The following is a 16,360-nucleotide window of genomic DNA, read 5'->3' as shown; positions in this document are numbered from 1 at the left end:
GCTCATCTCTCCAAAGCAGCTGGCACAGTGGGGCTGTTATGGCTGAATAGTGAGGCATGAACTTCATGTAGTAGCCCGTCATGCCCAGGAATGAAGCGAGCTGGGCAGCCGAGGTCGGTTCAGGAACGGAGAGGATGGCCTCCACATTAGATTGAAGGGGAGAGATGCCCTCAGTGGAAAGTCGGAAGCCTACATATTCAATGGCCGGCACAGCAAAAACACATTTGCTGCCATTGAGGGTTAACCCTCTGGGGTCTGAGGGGTTTTTGGGGTCCTTGAGATGTTCTGACATGCCCTGACATTTGTGCTTTTTTCAGTTGCTTATAAACATATTAATGGCAAAGGTGTAAATTCACTCTATTTAGCACAAACAGGGCTACCATAATATGTGAACAACTTGCATGTACATGTTTGTATTTTTGATAGAATAATGTTTATGCATGGTTTTTTCAAAAACAAAAAACTAAAGTTTCTGAAATAAGGCCATAAAACACATTCTAAATATATGTAAATAAGACTTTTGACTAATGGATGACGTTGCCTAGAATTTTTTCTTCAAAATTATGTGAAAATCATCCTGCCTAATCATTCACATAACACAATACATTGATTTAAATCTTGTAAAACACTTTTTGTTTGGAAAGGCCATATGCGGGTGGGCGTGATTCACACCTGCGGAGACAATGGGGCCCGCATAATGAGGCTGCATACGTAATGAGCCTTTCATTCAGGTGTGTGACTGAGCCACAAGAATGCAAGGACAATATATAACTGGTTTGTTGTTTTTTTCCACAAATTTTGCTTGCAAATTGTACAATATCCAAGGTAAACATTTCTAGTAATTGTGCAGTTAATTGTTCTCATACTGTATTTTCAGATTTGGAATATATTCTCTTCCCAAATGTGTCACTAATAAAGCATAATAAAATTATTTAAAGAGAAGGCTTATAATGACCTTTTAAGATTTGGTTTACATCTATCCTTATATATATATATATATATATATATATATATATATATATATATATATATATATATATATATATATATTTTTTTTTTTTTTTTAAGGTTATACAATTACAACAACATTTAAAATTGTAACAATATTTCCAGTGTAATCTTTCTTTGTATTCGCGATTCATATTAAAACAGTATTTTTGCCAGCTGTAGTAGCTCCACAACAGTGCACATCTGTGCGTTCATTCATTCATAGTAACGCGATTCATATTTAAACAGTATTTTTGCCAGCTGTAGTAGCTCCACAACAGCACGCATCTGTGCGTTCATTCATTCAGATTAGAACAAAGCAAATAGAACTGACCTATTCCTCAGCGGGATCCGTTTGCTCCTCGAAATGATACTTCCAGAACTTCTGAGGTAAATTTTTGCAGGATTATTATCAAGATAGTATTATTCCTCACAGCATCGTAAAGTACATAAGTCTGAAAGTGAACTCGCGTGTGTGTTATCCAGCTGATGTGGGCGTTTCACAGGTTTGTTTGGATCGCCTCACATTTGCGTTTGAATAGCGCGCGCTCTCCGTGGGCGGAGCACATTAAAACTTAATTAGCTGAGATGAGAACGACTGACATCTCTCTCTTTGCATACATATTACATAAACTGTGAATATTTGTTTTTTATAAAAATTACTTCATTTAAAAGAAGAGAATTCAAGCTTCATGCCTGTGTGACTGTATGCCTGTTTGACTGAGTATTCGCTGAGTTACAGTTCATTTTCGGACGCGTTTCAGAATTGACTTCACTGACGGAGAGGAGGCACAACTCGCATCATGTTTATTTTTCTTTATTTGGCGAAAAGCACAACACTTTGTTTTTATTATGAGCATACACAAAAAAAATACACACTAAACAGGATCGATTGATGTATAACACAAGCATATAAGATAAAAATTAATTTTTTTTTTTTTTTTTTTTTTTGCACTCATACGGAAAAAAACGAGCCTATCGCGCCGGCGCGATAGCCAACCTCAGGGGGTTAAACTGTGCTTGGTGAGGGCTTCGAACACACTCTGCAGGCGACTGTCATGGATAGCCGTAGTAGCACCATGTACCACCACATCATCAAGGTAAATAACAACACCTGGTATACCTGCCAGTACTGAGGTCATGACCTTTTGAAAGCAGGAGAGGGTGGAGCTAAGGCCAAACGGCATCCTCGTGTAGCGGAAAACACAGAGGTGTTTAACGAAGGCAGTCAGGTTTCTGCTTTCAGGGTTGAGGGGCACCTGGAGATAGCCCTCTCTGAGATCCAGTTTCGAAAAGACAGTGGAACCGTGAAATTGTGCCGTGAGCTCCTCCGACGTGGGCAATGGGTATCTGTCTGGGATGACTGCTTTATTTACTGTGCGGAGGTCCACACAGACTCGCAGAGCCCCTGTTTTCTTTCTTACCACAACCAAATTTGAAATCCATGGTGAAGCATCAATCGGCTCAATGATACCGGCATCCAGCAGCCGCTGCATCTCAACAGACACTCCATCCCTTCAGGGCCAGTGGAATACGGCGCAGTGGCTGGACGACTGGCGTCACCGAGGAGTCAATGAGGGGTTGATGGGCAAAAGCAGACAGACAGCCCAGCCCTTCAAACAGTGATGACCACTTCTGATTTGGTCCGGCAGCGACAGTCATAATGGCAGCCCCCCCCCTGTGTCAATGAGTGAAAATCCCAATGCCATGAACAGATCCAGCCCCATTAAATTCACCCCTCGTCGGGCAACATTGAAGACAAAGGAGGGCAAGACCCTAGTGCCATAGCTAACAGTCACTGTGATGGACCTCAACAAGTCAATTTTTGAGTTACCATACCCATGTAGGACAGCAGTGGGCGTGGACAGTGGACAGGAATGAAAGAACTTATGGTATGTATTGGCATTCAGAAGGGAGACACTTGCACCTGTGTCTAGCAGCAGGGGAATACACACTGTGTTTATATTCACTGTACATGACTTGAATTGCATGGGCCCCCGATGTTACATGGCGAATTATGGTGGGTGAACCACGGGGAGTGTGTGCATCCGACCTGGAGGGGGCAGAGCGTCACATTTTTGCAAAGTGATTTTTCCTGTCACAGTTACGGCATGTGTGGTCATTAGCTGGACAGTGCCGGGCTCTGGTGGCATGCGTGTTTGATCCACAGTTACCGCAGGAAAACTGCCTTTGACGCTGACGCGGCCCTTGTTGTATTGTGAGATGCATGACTGGGTCTGGGGCTGTGTCTGGTACATCCAAACCAGAGCTAGATGGCTGCTGCTGTTGCTGGTCATGTGACTGTGCTCTTATGCATACTGCTTGGCTTAATGATGATTCTGTCTGTGTTAATTTAGCTGCACATTCCGCTGCACTTTCAATTTGGAATGCAATGGCAACAGCCTTAGCTAGTGTTAAGTCGTCTGATTCGAGTAGCAACGTCTCCCTGATTTTAGCCTGTGTAGTGTGCTCAATCAGTTGATTGTGTATCATCTCGTCTGTCAATGCGCTGAATTTACAATGGCTGGCTAAACCTTTTAGGTTGGAGACGTACTGATGGATGGACTCCCCTGGTAGTTGGTGTCGTTGTCTAAACATAAACCGTCTCAATAAAGCACTCTGTGGGGCAGCAAACTGGTCTTTTAAAAGTTTCACTGTCCCTGCATAGTCTGTATTTGTCCCGTTGCCAGTTAACGTCTCCAGTACCCGTTGTCCCTCGACTCCTAAACAGTGCCTCAGCAATGCTGTTTTCCGAACTGCACTCACGTCAGCTAGTCCCGTAGCTTGTAGGTATGTTTCAAAACACTGATGCCAGCGATTCCACGGTATTGTAGGCTCACCGGGAAGTGCGAGGAAAGGAGGTGGAGGAGGAAGAGAAAATTCAGCCATCCTCATCGCCAGTTGTTGTGTATAAAAAAGGATGCTGGACGAGAGATTTATGCTTGCAACTCTCTTTACTTTTCGGACAAACCGGAACCAAACATTTCAGACCAAAACAGCTGCAACCTAAACATGCAGCGAGGCGTTACCAAACGAACACAGATTAATTCGTCCTAACAGAGACGCTTACCACCAGATTCAAGGTGGATTTGTCCCGGCTCCCGCCCTGGAGAGACAACCTGGTCCCACACATCAACCGTGTCGACCACCGTCTGGCCAACTACAAGAGAGCAGCCACACTGATATTCTGGTGTCCCAAGCCCCATGATCCTGGCCAAGGCTGGGAAAAGACAGAAGAGGGTACCCTGGAACCAGTGTGGTCTTGTGAACCTATCATCCCCACTTTACTCACTAATTTGCTGGAGGAAACAGTCGAGGAGACGGATGGAGATGGTGAAGAAGACGAGGAGCAAGAGGTCGATTATGAAGACCTGCTGTATGATGAATAGACATCATTGCCCTTGACCTTTTGACCTTTGATTAGAATCACTTTTTTCTATTTCAGTTTATTCTAATGGGGATTTGTTATACCCTATATATACACACATTTGACTATATGAGTGGTTTTCTGTTTTGTTTCAAAAAATATAATACCAATATAACGGTTTGAATGGTAACTCCTTATTATGGGAGATGTTCATTTGGACCAACATGTGACAATTTTTCAAGTAGGGATCATCAACATTTGCTTTATTAGACATCATAAAGACTATAAAAATACAAAAGTTAGAAAACATATATCTATAGGGTCCATAGGGGAGGAGTTCCAGTGATCCAATGTCACCGATTTTTTTTACCTTTTTTTGCGTTTATTTGAGTTTTAATGCACCATACATCATCTAATCATGACAATCCTCATATCTATCAATTCCTCATGCAAAGACGAAGAGAAAATGGGGTGGATTGTGTCTGTAGGATGTATTGTTCAGATTCTATGTAGATTTAAAGTTTTAATTTTTCACAGCCGAAAATCAAGCACGGACACAAAAGATGATACAAAAAATCACATATGGGACAATAATTTGCGTGGGGAACATCAAAATTCCTTTACTAGACACCTTAAGGATTACAAAAAACTAGGTTAAAAAAATATACCTTTCGGGTGCAGGTGAACCCCCCCTTCCTACCCTACTAACAGGAACAAACGAGTAACGTATTATTAACATTCTAGTAACTACTATTAACTAACAATAAACTTTGATTAACAAATTAGTAAGTAATAGCGCTCAGATGAATGTAGTAGTTCACTATTAGCTAATCAATAACTACTATTTTTTTCATACCTCCCAGAGAACTACTATCTACAGGTTCATAATGAACATGAATAATGCATAATTTATAATAAAAGGTAATGGTAACCCACTAGTAATGACTCAAGTATTACTACATCATTCTAAAGGAACTACTAATTATTTGGATCAGTATTCTAAAGTGAAAAACCTGATAACTACCTAATATTGACTGAAGTCATTGTAAGCTTTTGAGATTTTTGTAAGATTTTGAATAGCAATTCCTTCCAATGGATTTGGTAACACTTTAGTCATTACTAGTGTGTTCCCATGATCTTCCCTTTAGAATACTGATGCAAATTATTAGAACCTTAAAGAGCTATTTCTATGTATACAAGATTATACCCATACATGTAGTTTTGTGTGTATAAATTAATGTATTTAGGTTGATTCAGTGATGGTAAATAATTGTAAAGCTTGTGTTTGGTTGGGCTCTTCATTTTCATGTCATGCGATTCCCACATTTCCCTTGTGTTCATGCCATGTGCTTTTGTTTTCATTTGTGTTGAGGTCTCATTGGTTCATTGCATTCGGGTGTTACTCATTTGCTCATCAGTAGTCTGTGTATTTATAGCCGCCATGCACCATGCCATATCTAGTGAAAGATATGTTTAAGTTATGTTTATTTTCAAGTTATTGCTTTCTTTGTACACTTTATGAATCATGTAATAAACTGCATTTGTTTTTTTGTCATTTGATATGAATCACACGGCAAAGGAATAAAATAGTATTTAATTTTAACTTCCAACACAAGAAACAGGAGAATAACATGGAGAAACACAACCTCATAACAAATAATGCAGAACAAAGAACTAACTCAAACTGAGGACTTATATACAGAGAGCAAACAGTCACTGAACACAATGAAAAATAAAAACAGAACAGACTCTGACAGCATTTGGGCTCAGTAAACCTTCAGAATTAAATAATAGAGTCCACACCATAGCTATCTCAATATTAAAGAATAGCAGAGTCCACACCATAGCTGTAACGATAACGGCATAGAGAAACGATTTCGTTGGAATCACTTTCACGAATGATTCTATCCAGCTGATGAACGATAAAAACATTGACAGCCAATCAGAATCCATCCTGCTGTAACAAGCTCAAACATTTAAAGTGACAGACAAGCACACGCTTAGAATGACAAAACGATATCGTCCCTTGGTGTGGACGCTAATATAGTTCTGTCATGACAACTCTCAGAGTGATTGGCATGGTAATGGGTATGACCATGTTGATTGTTTGGTCTTGGCGGAAATCTGCTACACTGCTGCTGCATGCTGTAGGTTATTGCTGCTGCTGCGGCAGAGCAAGTACGGGTCTTGCTACTGCCAATACATGCACGACACGCTGTTGTGAGCAAGTAAGACATGCTGCTGCTGTACAATATAGCGTACATTAATTACCGGTAGCAGATCTATACAGGTGGAGCTGGGGAAGGTGGAGGGTTTCTGAAAGTGGTAATGTCCGGCTCTTTTCAAAGATTCGGCTCTTTTGGCTCGGCTCCCTTACAAGAGCCGGCTCTTACGGCTCTCAAATGGCTCTTCATTTAGTATCACTCTGACTTCTATTTTAGCCTAATTTAGCAATTGTGAATGATTTGTGTGTTGGTCAGCAATTTTGTATTCAGTGTTTTAATAAAAGCCTTATTTTTATGCATTTTTCCGTTTTACAAAAAACACACAGTTCCCTTTCAGTCGTTCACGTTCGACGTAGTCGACGTTCGACTGAATGGGATCACGCTAGGGAGCCTGTCATCTTCGAGTACTATTGAACGAGCCAATGCAATTGGCGTGCGTGATTCGCATCGCACACTCCGCCCCTGCGGCGTAGGTATAAATACGGAAGTGGATGCATACACTAGTTGCTTTTTGCTTCGGAGCTGATCGTTTTTGATTTCTCTGAAGAGTATTGTTGTATACAACGAGCGAGTGTGTCTGTGTTCTTCTAGGAAGACTCTCCCAGTTGCTGGTGGTTCTACAGCGCGAGTGCAGCAGTTATCGCGAGCTTTGAGCTCTCAAATGCTGTTTTAACATAATCAAATTTCTGTGTTTGTTGACGGCCAGTTAGAGGGCAGAAAAATGAGTGCTTCACTGTTTCAGTTCACTGTTGGTGCGGCCATTCCCCTGCGTGCTCCGGCACTGGTGATGGGTCCCATTTCCTGAAAGAGCAACACGGGTGCGTTTGCGTCTTTTTTGAGATGCCATTCCACCCGTGCATTTCTGGATGCGATCATTCCCTGTCCCCCCAAATGGACGGTCACAATAGTTGTATAACGTGTGTGGTGGATTTTAATTAATCAACGTTAATTAATCAACTAACATTTGTTTTTCTTGCAGGAATAACATTCATATGCTTTTAATGTGTCAAAACTCTTTGGGGAAAAACTTGTGACTGAGTATGTGTCTATGGGTAAAAATAACATAGTTAGGGGAAGTAAAACTAGACAGTCTGTTAGAACAAATTAAGTCATCATTAAAACCTTGTGATAAGTAATCACAAGATCAAAGTTTGCTTTACCTAGTAACAGAGGGGTTTGCATATGAAGAACCAATCAAATAGTGGGGAAATTATGTAATGCAGCATGAAATTTATGCCATACCCTGATTCTATAAAAACTGTTGTATATGTGTTTTTCGGTGGGATTCTCAATGGAATTTGTCTGAGATCCTCCGGCCTTGTTTCTTGGGAGAGATTCCCTGAGAACTGCTCGGGAAGATCTCCTGGCCGTGATTAAAGCATTTAAAGAACATTTGCAGGTCTGTTTGTCAATTTATTCCTGCGCAGGAAGCTAGTTTAGGTAGGAAGTTAGAATTTTAGAAAACTAGTTTAGAGCCAGGTAGTCAGTTACAGGTGATCTATAAAGTGGGGACGTCAGGAACGAGACCCAAAAGATAGAGCCAGGTAGTCCGGTGATCTATAAAGTGGGGACGTTTAGGACGAGACCCAAAAGATAGAGCCAGGTAATTAGTTTAGGAAAAAATCCACGACACGTGTTTGTAGAATGTATGTATATATATATATATATATATATATATATATATATATATATATATGCAGCACGCTGAAGCAGCTTTTGTGGATAGTTTGAGTTCTCATTGCGAAGATATGACTATCGCGGTGTTGAGATCGAGACTCGCCTTCATGCGTGATGGTGGAGTCCCCATTACCACGCCCCGCTACAGCGCCATGTGGGATGGGTATTTCAGATGATCGTAATGAGACTTCCCCGCCCGGTAAACAATCCCTGCGTTATCTCCCTCTGGGAGTGTAACGTTGCCCAAGCCAGATCCAAAAATATCAGCTATGCAGAATCGGGCTGCCGAGGCAGTCGGAAATCTCCACTGTGTCCCGAACAGTCTCAGTTGGATGATTGGTATCTCGGGACGGGCCGCGCTGGTTCTCAGCTCGCTGCCCCAATGCCTTTCTTTCCCGAAGTGCATGGAGAGCTTACCAGGTCATAGACAGCACCTTTCTCTGCCAGAAACTGGCCGAATAAGCTTTTCCCCCCTCACTACCCTTGACGGTGGGTGTCTCTCCAATAGAATGGTCTGGCACGACACAGGTGCACCTGTGTCCGGTGGCCACTGCTTTTTGGACGGGGCCCCTTGTCTCCCCCTAAAGCCTGTGAGTTCTCGCCGACTCTGACGGGCAGAGCTTACAAGACCTGTGGGCAAGCCGCCTCCTCTTGAGTGCCATGGCGCTGCTACAGGTCTATCAGGCCAGGGTACTCATGGACATGCACGAGGGTAGCCCAGACCGTGCGTTCATAGGTGAGCTCCGCACCACATCCAACCTCGCCCTCTGGGGCATGAGTGTCGTGGTGTGCATGATCGGTCTGGCGATGTCCACGTTAGTGGTCCAGGAGCACAACCGTTGGCTCAGCCTGGTTGTTATGGTGGATGCGGACAAGATTCGGTTCCTGGTCTCCCCAATTTCCCAGGTTGGGCTGGTCGGCAATGTGGCGGAGAACTGCGCCCAGCAGTTTTCTGCCGCCCAAGCGCAGACAGAGGCACATCCTGCCCAGGTGGCCCGCTGCTGCCTCTACCCCGCTGCCGGTGGCAGTTCCTCCGCCTGCTCGTCGCCTAGGGTGTTCCCCTGCCGCTGCTCCCGCTGGGCCTCCACAGCAGCCTCCAGCCAGGAGGTACTTCATTGTACCTTAAATGTGTGGTGGGTTACGACCATCTTAGATCTGTGTCAACTGAAACGGGCCCTTTTTCGAAGGCCTCAGTTCACTTGCTAAACACAGAGATGCATTTTCAAAAATGCCCAGTCCCCAAGCTTGGTCTGCAGCGTTCGACCTGAAAGACATGTACTTCAGATCTCTATCCTTCTGCTCCACAGTCCTCCTGTTTTCTTGCGTTTGAAGGTACAAAGTATCAGTACATGGTCCTACCCTTCAAGTGCTCCATAGCCAGTTGGGTCTTCAGGTCAACTGGGAAAGAGTAAGCTGTCCAAGGGTTGAGGATCTCTTTTCTAGAATGGAGATGGTCTCGGTCCAGCGCATCTCTCAGATAGAGGTGTGTCAGCTCAGTGGTATTCAAGAAATGAGAAAGGGTCCCACTGAAACTTTTTCAGAGGCTCCTAGGGCATATGGCAGATGCAGCCACACGGCTTCATCCCTCCGCCAGTTATTTCTTCTCCTGTCTGAGTGGATATCCCTCAACACAGAAAAAACTCTGGCCACAGCTGGCCCTGGGGTGCCCGCATAAATGCGTTCCCCAGTGAGCCTTCTTGCACTACGGTGCTAAAATCAGGAAGAGATGGAGCAGGTCCTGATAGTTGCCCCTTATTGGCCCAACTGACCTCTCCTCTCTACAGGCTTCCTGACTCAATCCTCTGAGTAGGTTCTCAGGGATAGGGCATGATGGCACCCGTGTCTAGACCTTGGAGAGTTCCAGGTCTGGTTCTAAAAAGAACGGGATGCGGAGGTTCTGGTTACTACCGCAAGAATATTTTATGCCGTAGAGACCATCACTTCTGTGAGAGCACCTCTTAAAAAAGAGGCTCGCTCCCCCTTAGAAGTGGAACCTATTCATTGAATTGAGTGTTCTCTCCATGAGGAGATCCCGAAGGTGTTCGGTCACTTCAGTGCTTCCATCCTGTGACGCACATCATGATGCAGTAGATACAAATCCGTGGGAAGTATGACTTGATCGTCAGGTTCCTGACGGGAGCAAGGAGAAAAGAAATAGCCTCCTTGCGTCCCCTCTTTACCCTCTTGGGACTAATCTCTGGTGCTACTGCACTGCAGAAACCTCCCTTGAGCCCTACAGGCAGTGAGTTAAAAATACAGTTTTTAAAGAAACATTTATCTTGCTTGTTTGGTTTCTATCTAGAGGGTAGGGACTTGCCTGCATTTTCGGTCAACGAATCGTGCCTGGAGTTCGGTCCGGCTAACTCTCATGACACCTGAGACCCCGGCCTGGATATGTGCCCAGAGTTCCAACCTATCCTACGGGACCAGGTGGTGAGCCTGCAAGTGCTGCCCCGGAGGCAACGGACGTGGCGGAACGTCCGAAGCCAGGCCTATCACTCGTATGAACTGGTGGAAACTGTGTTAGGCTGGGTCCATATGTTGTGATCCCTACTGCGATCCCATATGTGTATTCTTCCACGGTACGGCTCCCTGCGGGGGAGAATTTGGCATAGAAATATGTGTGAAGAGTGGCAGGAAAGAGAAGTGAGTCTGTTTTACCTGTGATTCAATCCGAAGAGCCGGCCATTTCCCCAAGAAGTCCTTCACCTGCACAGATAAAACAATCAATATGAAACCAGTCAAATTATGCAATCAACCTCTTTACAAATGAATGATACAAAATTTCAAGTTAATGTAACTTACCGATAAAGTTGCTCTCTGGTGACAATGTAGGTCTGCACATGCACACAAAAACAGACAGCAAGATATTTAATTTTTAAGAGACTTTTGATTGATGCTAATGAATTAGCTGCTAGGCTCCAAATAAAATAAATGGTGAAAAATAGTTACAGCCTAAATTAACATTTGAGTCACCTTGATTTTGGGGGATGCTCACTGCACTCCTTCCACTTAAACCTATAATGAAAAGACGTTTGTAAAGGTTTAATAAAAACTTGCATAGTTCATTCAGTAACTATTATGTCCATAACCTTAACTTTGTTTGAGTAAAAGTTAACATAACTGCTAACGTTAGCCACTAGCTCATTTGGGTGCATGTAGGAATAACATCACATTGAACTTGCCAGAGCAGGGCGCTTAACACAAACAGCAGCAACACACTCAAAAACAGAAGGACTATCGCTTGCTGAAAAGAGTTATTGACTAACGTTAACATTATTGCCCTGCCACGACATTAACAGTAGCTGCTAACGTTACACAGGATATTCTGTAACTAGCAGGCGGACTGACGGCAATCGCGCCCGCGGCACCGCGCTTGCAACTTAAAAATAGCCTCGTCTAACAGTCAAATATCACGTGTAATATGATATTCTTACAATATTACAACAAGCAAAGTAGTTTTAAAGTGTTTTGGTTTACTTACAAGTTGTTTCATTCTTGATACCACGTCGCTCGAGAGGGTAGCCATCTTGGATAGATTTTTCAGGTAACGTCAGCTGCACGTCATGACGTCATATCACGTGATCGACAGTACACTTTAAAATAGTGAGTAAACCAGCGGTGTTCACTCAGAAATGCTGAGGCACACAAACATAAAAATACATATTTGTTCATAGACATTAATAGTTTAAAGGTGGATTAACTCAGCAAGAGATTTTAACTGCAGTGACCTCGGTCTTCAATTCAGTGGAGTAGAAAAGCTCAGGTTCCTTCTACCTTTTTAATAAATATCAAGTCACCTTTATTTATACAGCGCTTTTTACAATAAAGATTGTTTCAAAGTAGCTTTACAGAGATAACAGGAAAATAATGCAAGAAAGTTTGTTTTCTAGAAGAAAATAGCTTCAAAGTCCAGCTTAAGTCAGTTCAGTGGTGATTCATTTTGATGTATACTGTAAATAAATAAATTTAAATGTGTATATATATAGCCACTTTGGAGAAAACCGTGATGTCATCGTCCAGCTCAGTTCAGATCTCATATAATAGTGTCAACACAGGCAGATCAATAATATTGTTGAATATTAAATTAAATGTCCCCAACTAAGCAAGCTAAAAGCCAATTGTGAAAAAGGTGACAAATGTTGTTGTCTGCAATTTGTAAAACTTCACAATAAAATTTGAGATATTCTGAAATGTTTGGTTCATTTTTCTTTATTTGTTCCATTAATGTCAGTCCTCTCACACCCAGCAGTGTTTCAGCTGTATATGTCCGTGAAATTTCACGGATTCCTGTATATGTCCGCATATGTGAGGTTTCCGGGTTTATCTGGAAATATACTGTTCCATGTTACTCTGATCCGCTTTTTCCCACATACATCCGGCAAACATCAAATTACACAGGAGTTTACCATGCCCGTATTTTGCCGGATTTGAGTCTTTTCATGCAGTGTGAAAGGGAACATCTTGGTTGCGTATGCAACCCTCGTTCCCTGAAGGAGGGAATGGAGACGTAGTCCCTTAGCCACTATAGCTGGACTACTGCTGACTCCGAGTTACTCTTGGCACCTCAGCGAAAAGCAACTAGTGCGTGCATCCACTTCCATATTTATACCTGCGCCGTGGGGGCAAAGTGTGTGATGCGAATCATGCACGCCAGTTGCATTGGCTCGTTCAATAGTACTCGAAGATGACAGGCTCCCTAGCGGGATCCCATTCAGTCGAATGTTGACTACGTCTCCGTTCCCTCCTTCAGGGAACGAGGGTTGCATACGCATCCAAGACATTACTATTATTTAACATTTCAATAAAACTTCAATATCAGATGCCTCAGCTTGGATGGGTTGATGCGATTTCTCCTCTCTGTGACTATTTGTCCTGTTTTTGTAAAGTCTCCAATATCATTGAAATGCAGACAGTTGCTGCTTCTTTTTCGGTTTTCACTAATTTCTTCACTTTCTCCCAATCTGTGGTAAGGATGGTCTTAGCTGTGGCTAGGCAGGCAGCAAAAAAAAACAAAAAAAACTCTGAAGTCTCTTAAAGGTGATTTAATTTTCTTGTCAGGGCATGCTCCAAACAGTGTAACAGGGTTCCATCCACCAAAATTTCAATACAGGAAAACCAAAGTACAAACAAAAGTAAAGAAGAAAGAAAACATAACAAAATAATATTTACCTGAGAAACATCAAACACATTGGCTACTGGCCCAACAGTCACCCCTTGTTCTCTCCCCCCTCTGTCCAAACAATTAGACTGTTTATAGGTGAGGCTCCTCCCCTCAAATTCAAACATACCAATGGCAAGGCTATCTCAATTACAATAAACAGAGATTATTTATGAGATCATATTTAACATCAACATTCAAACATGAATATTAGAATCTTCGGTAACACTTTATTTTACGGTGCCCATGATACAGAGTAATTACTTAATTAATTACATAGTAATAGACTTTGTAATAACATGTAACAAAATGTACTTAACATGTAACTAAGTTATGGAACAGCCTATACTTACAGATTGTAATTACACACATGTAATATGCAGCTACTGTTACACATGTGTAACAAGCCGAGTCTGTTACATACGTGTTACGGACTTGGTACACTGTAATTATGTAAGAAAGTACTTAGTATAACACAATGTAACAACAAGTACTTAAATATGTTAGGCTACTAAGGTCTGCAGTTACACATGGTAAATGCGTATGTTCTGTAGCATTACTTGTATGTAACATAAAATAAAGTGTATCAAGATTGTACTTAAGTGCACTTCCTGTGTATCTACATATGTTATCCATCTGAATTAACCCACTAGTTCATAGCTTAAATACATGCATTAGCTTCCTAATTACATTGCAATTACAAAATATTACACAGGTATAAGCTACGTAAAATAAAGTGTATCAAGAATGTACTTAAGTGTACTTTGTGTATACATACCTTATCCAGCTCTGCCTTACTTTGATTTAACTCACTAGTTCACAGCTTAAATGCATACGGTAGCTTCTTAATTACATTGCAATTACATTGCAATTACACAGGTATAAGCTACGTAAAATAAAGTGCATCAAGAATGTACTTAGGTGTACTTTGTGTATACATACCTTATCCATCTCTGACTTAGTTTGATTTTACTCACTAGTTCACAGCTTAAATGCATGCAGTAGTTTCCTAATTACATTGTAGTTACATAATATTACACAGGGATGAGCTACGTAAAATAAAGTGTATCAAGAATGTACTTAAGTGTACTTTGTGTATACATACCTTATCCATCTCTGCCTTAGTTTGATTTTACTTACTAGTTTACAGCTTAAATGCATGCAGTAGTTTCCTAATTACATTGTAATTACATAATATTACACAGGTATAAGCTGCGTAAAATAAAGTGTATCAAGAATGTACTTAAGTGTACTTCATGTGTATCTATAAACCTTATCCAACTCGGCTTGTTACACATGTGTAAGAGTAGCTGCCTAGTACATGTGCGTAATTACAATCTGTAAGTACAGGCTGTTCCAGTACATTTTGTTACATGTTATTACAACGTCTATTACTAAGTACCTAATTAAGTAATTACTCTGTATCAAGGGCACCGTAAAATAAAGTGTTACCGAATCTTCTTTATCAAGCTCCATTTTCATCATGAAAACCAACGAGAATCTTAAAAGACATGCATTCAATGTAATAATATTCAACATTCTCAATACTTGAACTCCTCATCCTTTGGGAAGGTATAAGTCAGGCTTCCTGTTCGTAAGCCCCTCCTATTAGGAAGTTCCAGGAAGAAGGTAAGACAAGAGATTCACCATTAACAAACAAATCATTATTTGTATAATTTACATTCACCTTTTCTTATTTACAGGCACAAAAGGCTAAGACAGACAAACATGAGTCGCACTGGAATGTGCACCTTCCATTCGACACATGTGTAAGACAAAACAGTGAATAAAATTATCTTGAACACAAAACCCATCGTTTGGTTCTTTGAATTGAAAGTTACATACCTCATTTTATCACACAAATCCAATGTGCTTGCATTTAAATTCGGCTCCCCCGCCTCTCTCTGTCGCTCTATGTACATGGCCTGTACCACTACACTCGCTATCTTTGGAGCATGTGTCTCCCTTCCTTCTTTCACATAATGGTATGATCCTAGTCTGTCCACCCATGTGATTGGCCGCATAGTGTGCCCATCCCAAAAAAAAGTCCTGCCCCTGCCTGTGGCTGAAGATTCAACTCTCCCAGAACGGGAGTCGGCTCTTCTCGTTCGCTACAAAGAATCGGCTCTTAGAGCCGGCTCATTCATGAACGATACATCACTAGAAAGCACGCTGCACTGCTAAGGCAAATGCTACCCAAGTATTTTAAAGTTGAGCAGCGAGCTCATTGGCTACTGATACGACAGGAACCAATCAGCTGTGCCCTATAGATAATGATGTGATTATGAATAGGTGAGTAAAAGGACCTATTAGCCTGCACCATCTAGGGCCCTATCAAACACCTAGCACAATGCAGTGCCAGATGCAACGCAAGTGTTTTTTGCTAGTTTCAGCCTAACGCAGTTATCATTTTCACTTCCTGCGCCACGTTGTTTAAATGGCAAATGCATTTGCACCCATTTGTGCGCCCATGGGCGTCCTGCTCTGAAAATGGGGTGTGTTCAGCACATTGTTGGCGCATTGCTATTTTGAGGCAACTGAAATAGACTGCGCAATATTTTTTTTTGGTATTTAAAGAGCGTGTTAGTAATGTGCGCCTATAGGTGGGTCTACAACACGCGTACACTTTGTCCCGTAGATGGGATACGTTTCCTCGCTAGAGAAGCGTTCAGTTTTGCAATCCGCCATGGTGCAAGCGCAACTGGCTTTTAACACTAGAACGGCCATGGCGGTCATTTTGACCGTTTTGAATTTTATATCTGCAATAACTTTGTTGAAAAAATAAATACAATCCTGCTGGCACCTGACTTTTCCTAAAAGTGTCTGTATTTTCATTTCAAATGTGTTTCATATAAATTACACATAAGGCAAAAAAACAAATGAACATATTTACCTATTTCGGCCTTAGGCGGTCATATTGACCGCACTGAATTTCGCGGTATT

The 16,360-nt window shown here is 41.9% G+C and overlaps 1 long non-coding RNA gene across 1 annotated transcript; it reads right to left on the bottom strand.

Moving 5' to 3' along the window:
• Positions 1–10,917: 10,917 nt before the first annotated feature.
• Positions 10,918–11,871, bottom strand: LOC307163799. Its single transcript, XR_013822154.1, has 4 exons — positions 11,741–11,871; positions 11,233–11,274; positions 11,062–11,093; positions 10,918–10,965 (listed from the first exon to the last, which is right to left on the bottom strand). It is a non-coding gene; the product is annotated as an uncharacterized lncRNA (long non-coding RNA).
• Between the last annotated feature and the right edge of the window lie 4,489 nt (positions 11,872–16,360).

Source organism: Squalius cephalus, assembly GCF_949319135.1.
Source record: "Squalius cephalus genome assembly, chromosome: 8".
NCBI lineage: Eukaryota > Metazoa > Chordata > Actinopteri > Cypriniformes > Leuciscidae > Squalius > Squalius cephalus.
Note: the sequence above shows the minus strand (reverse complement) of the source record. Positions and strands in the feature narration are given on the sequence as shown.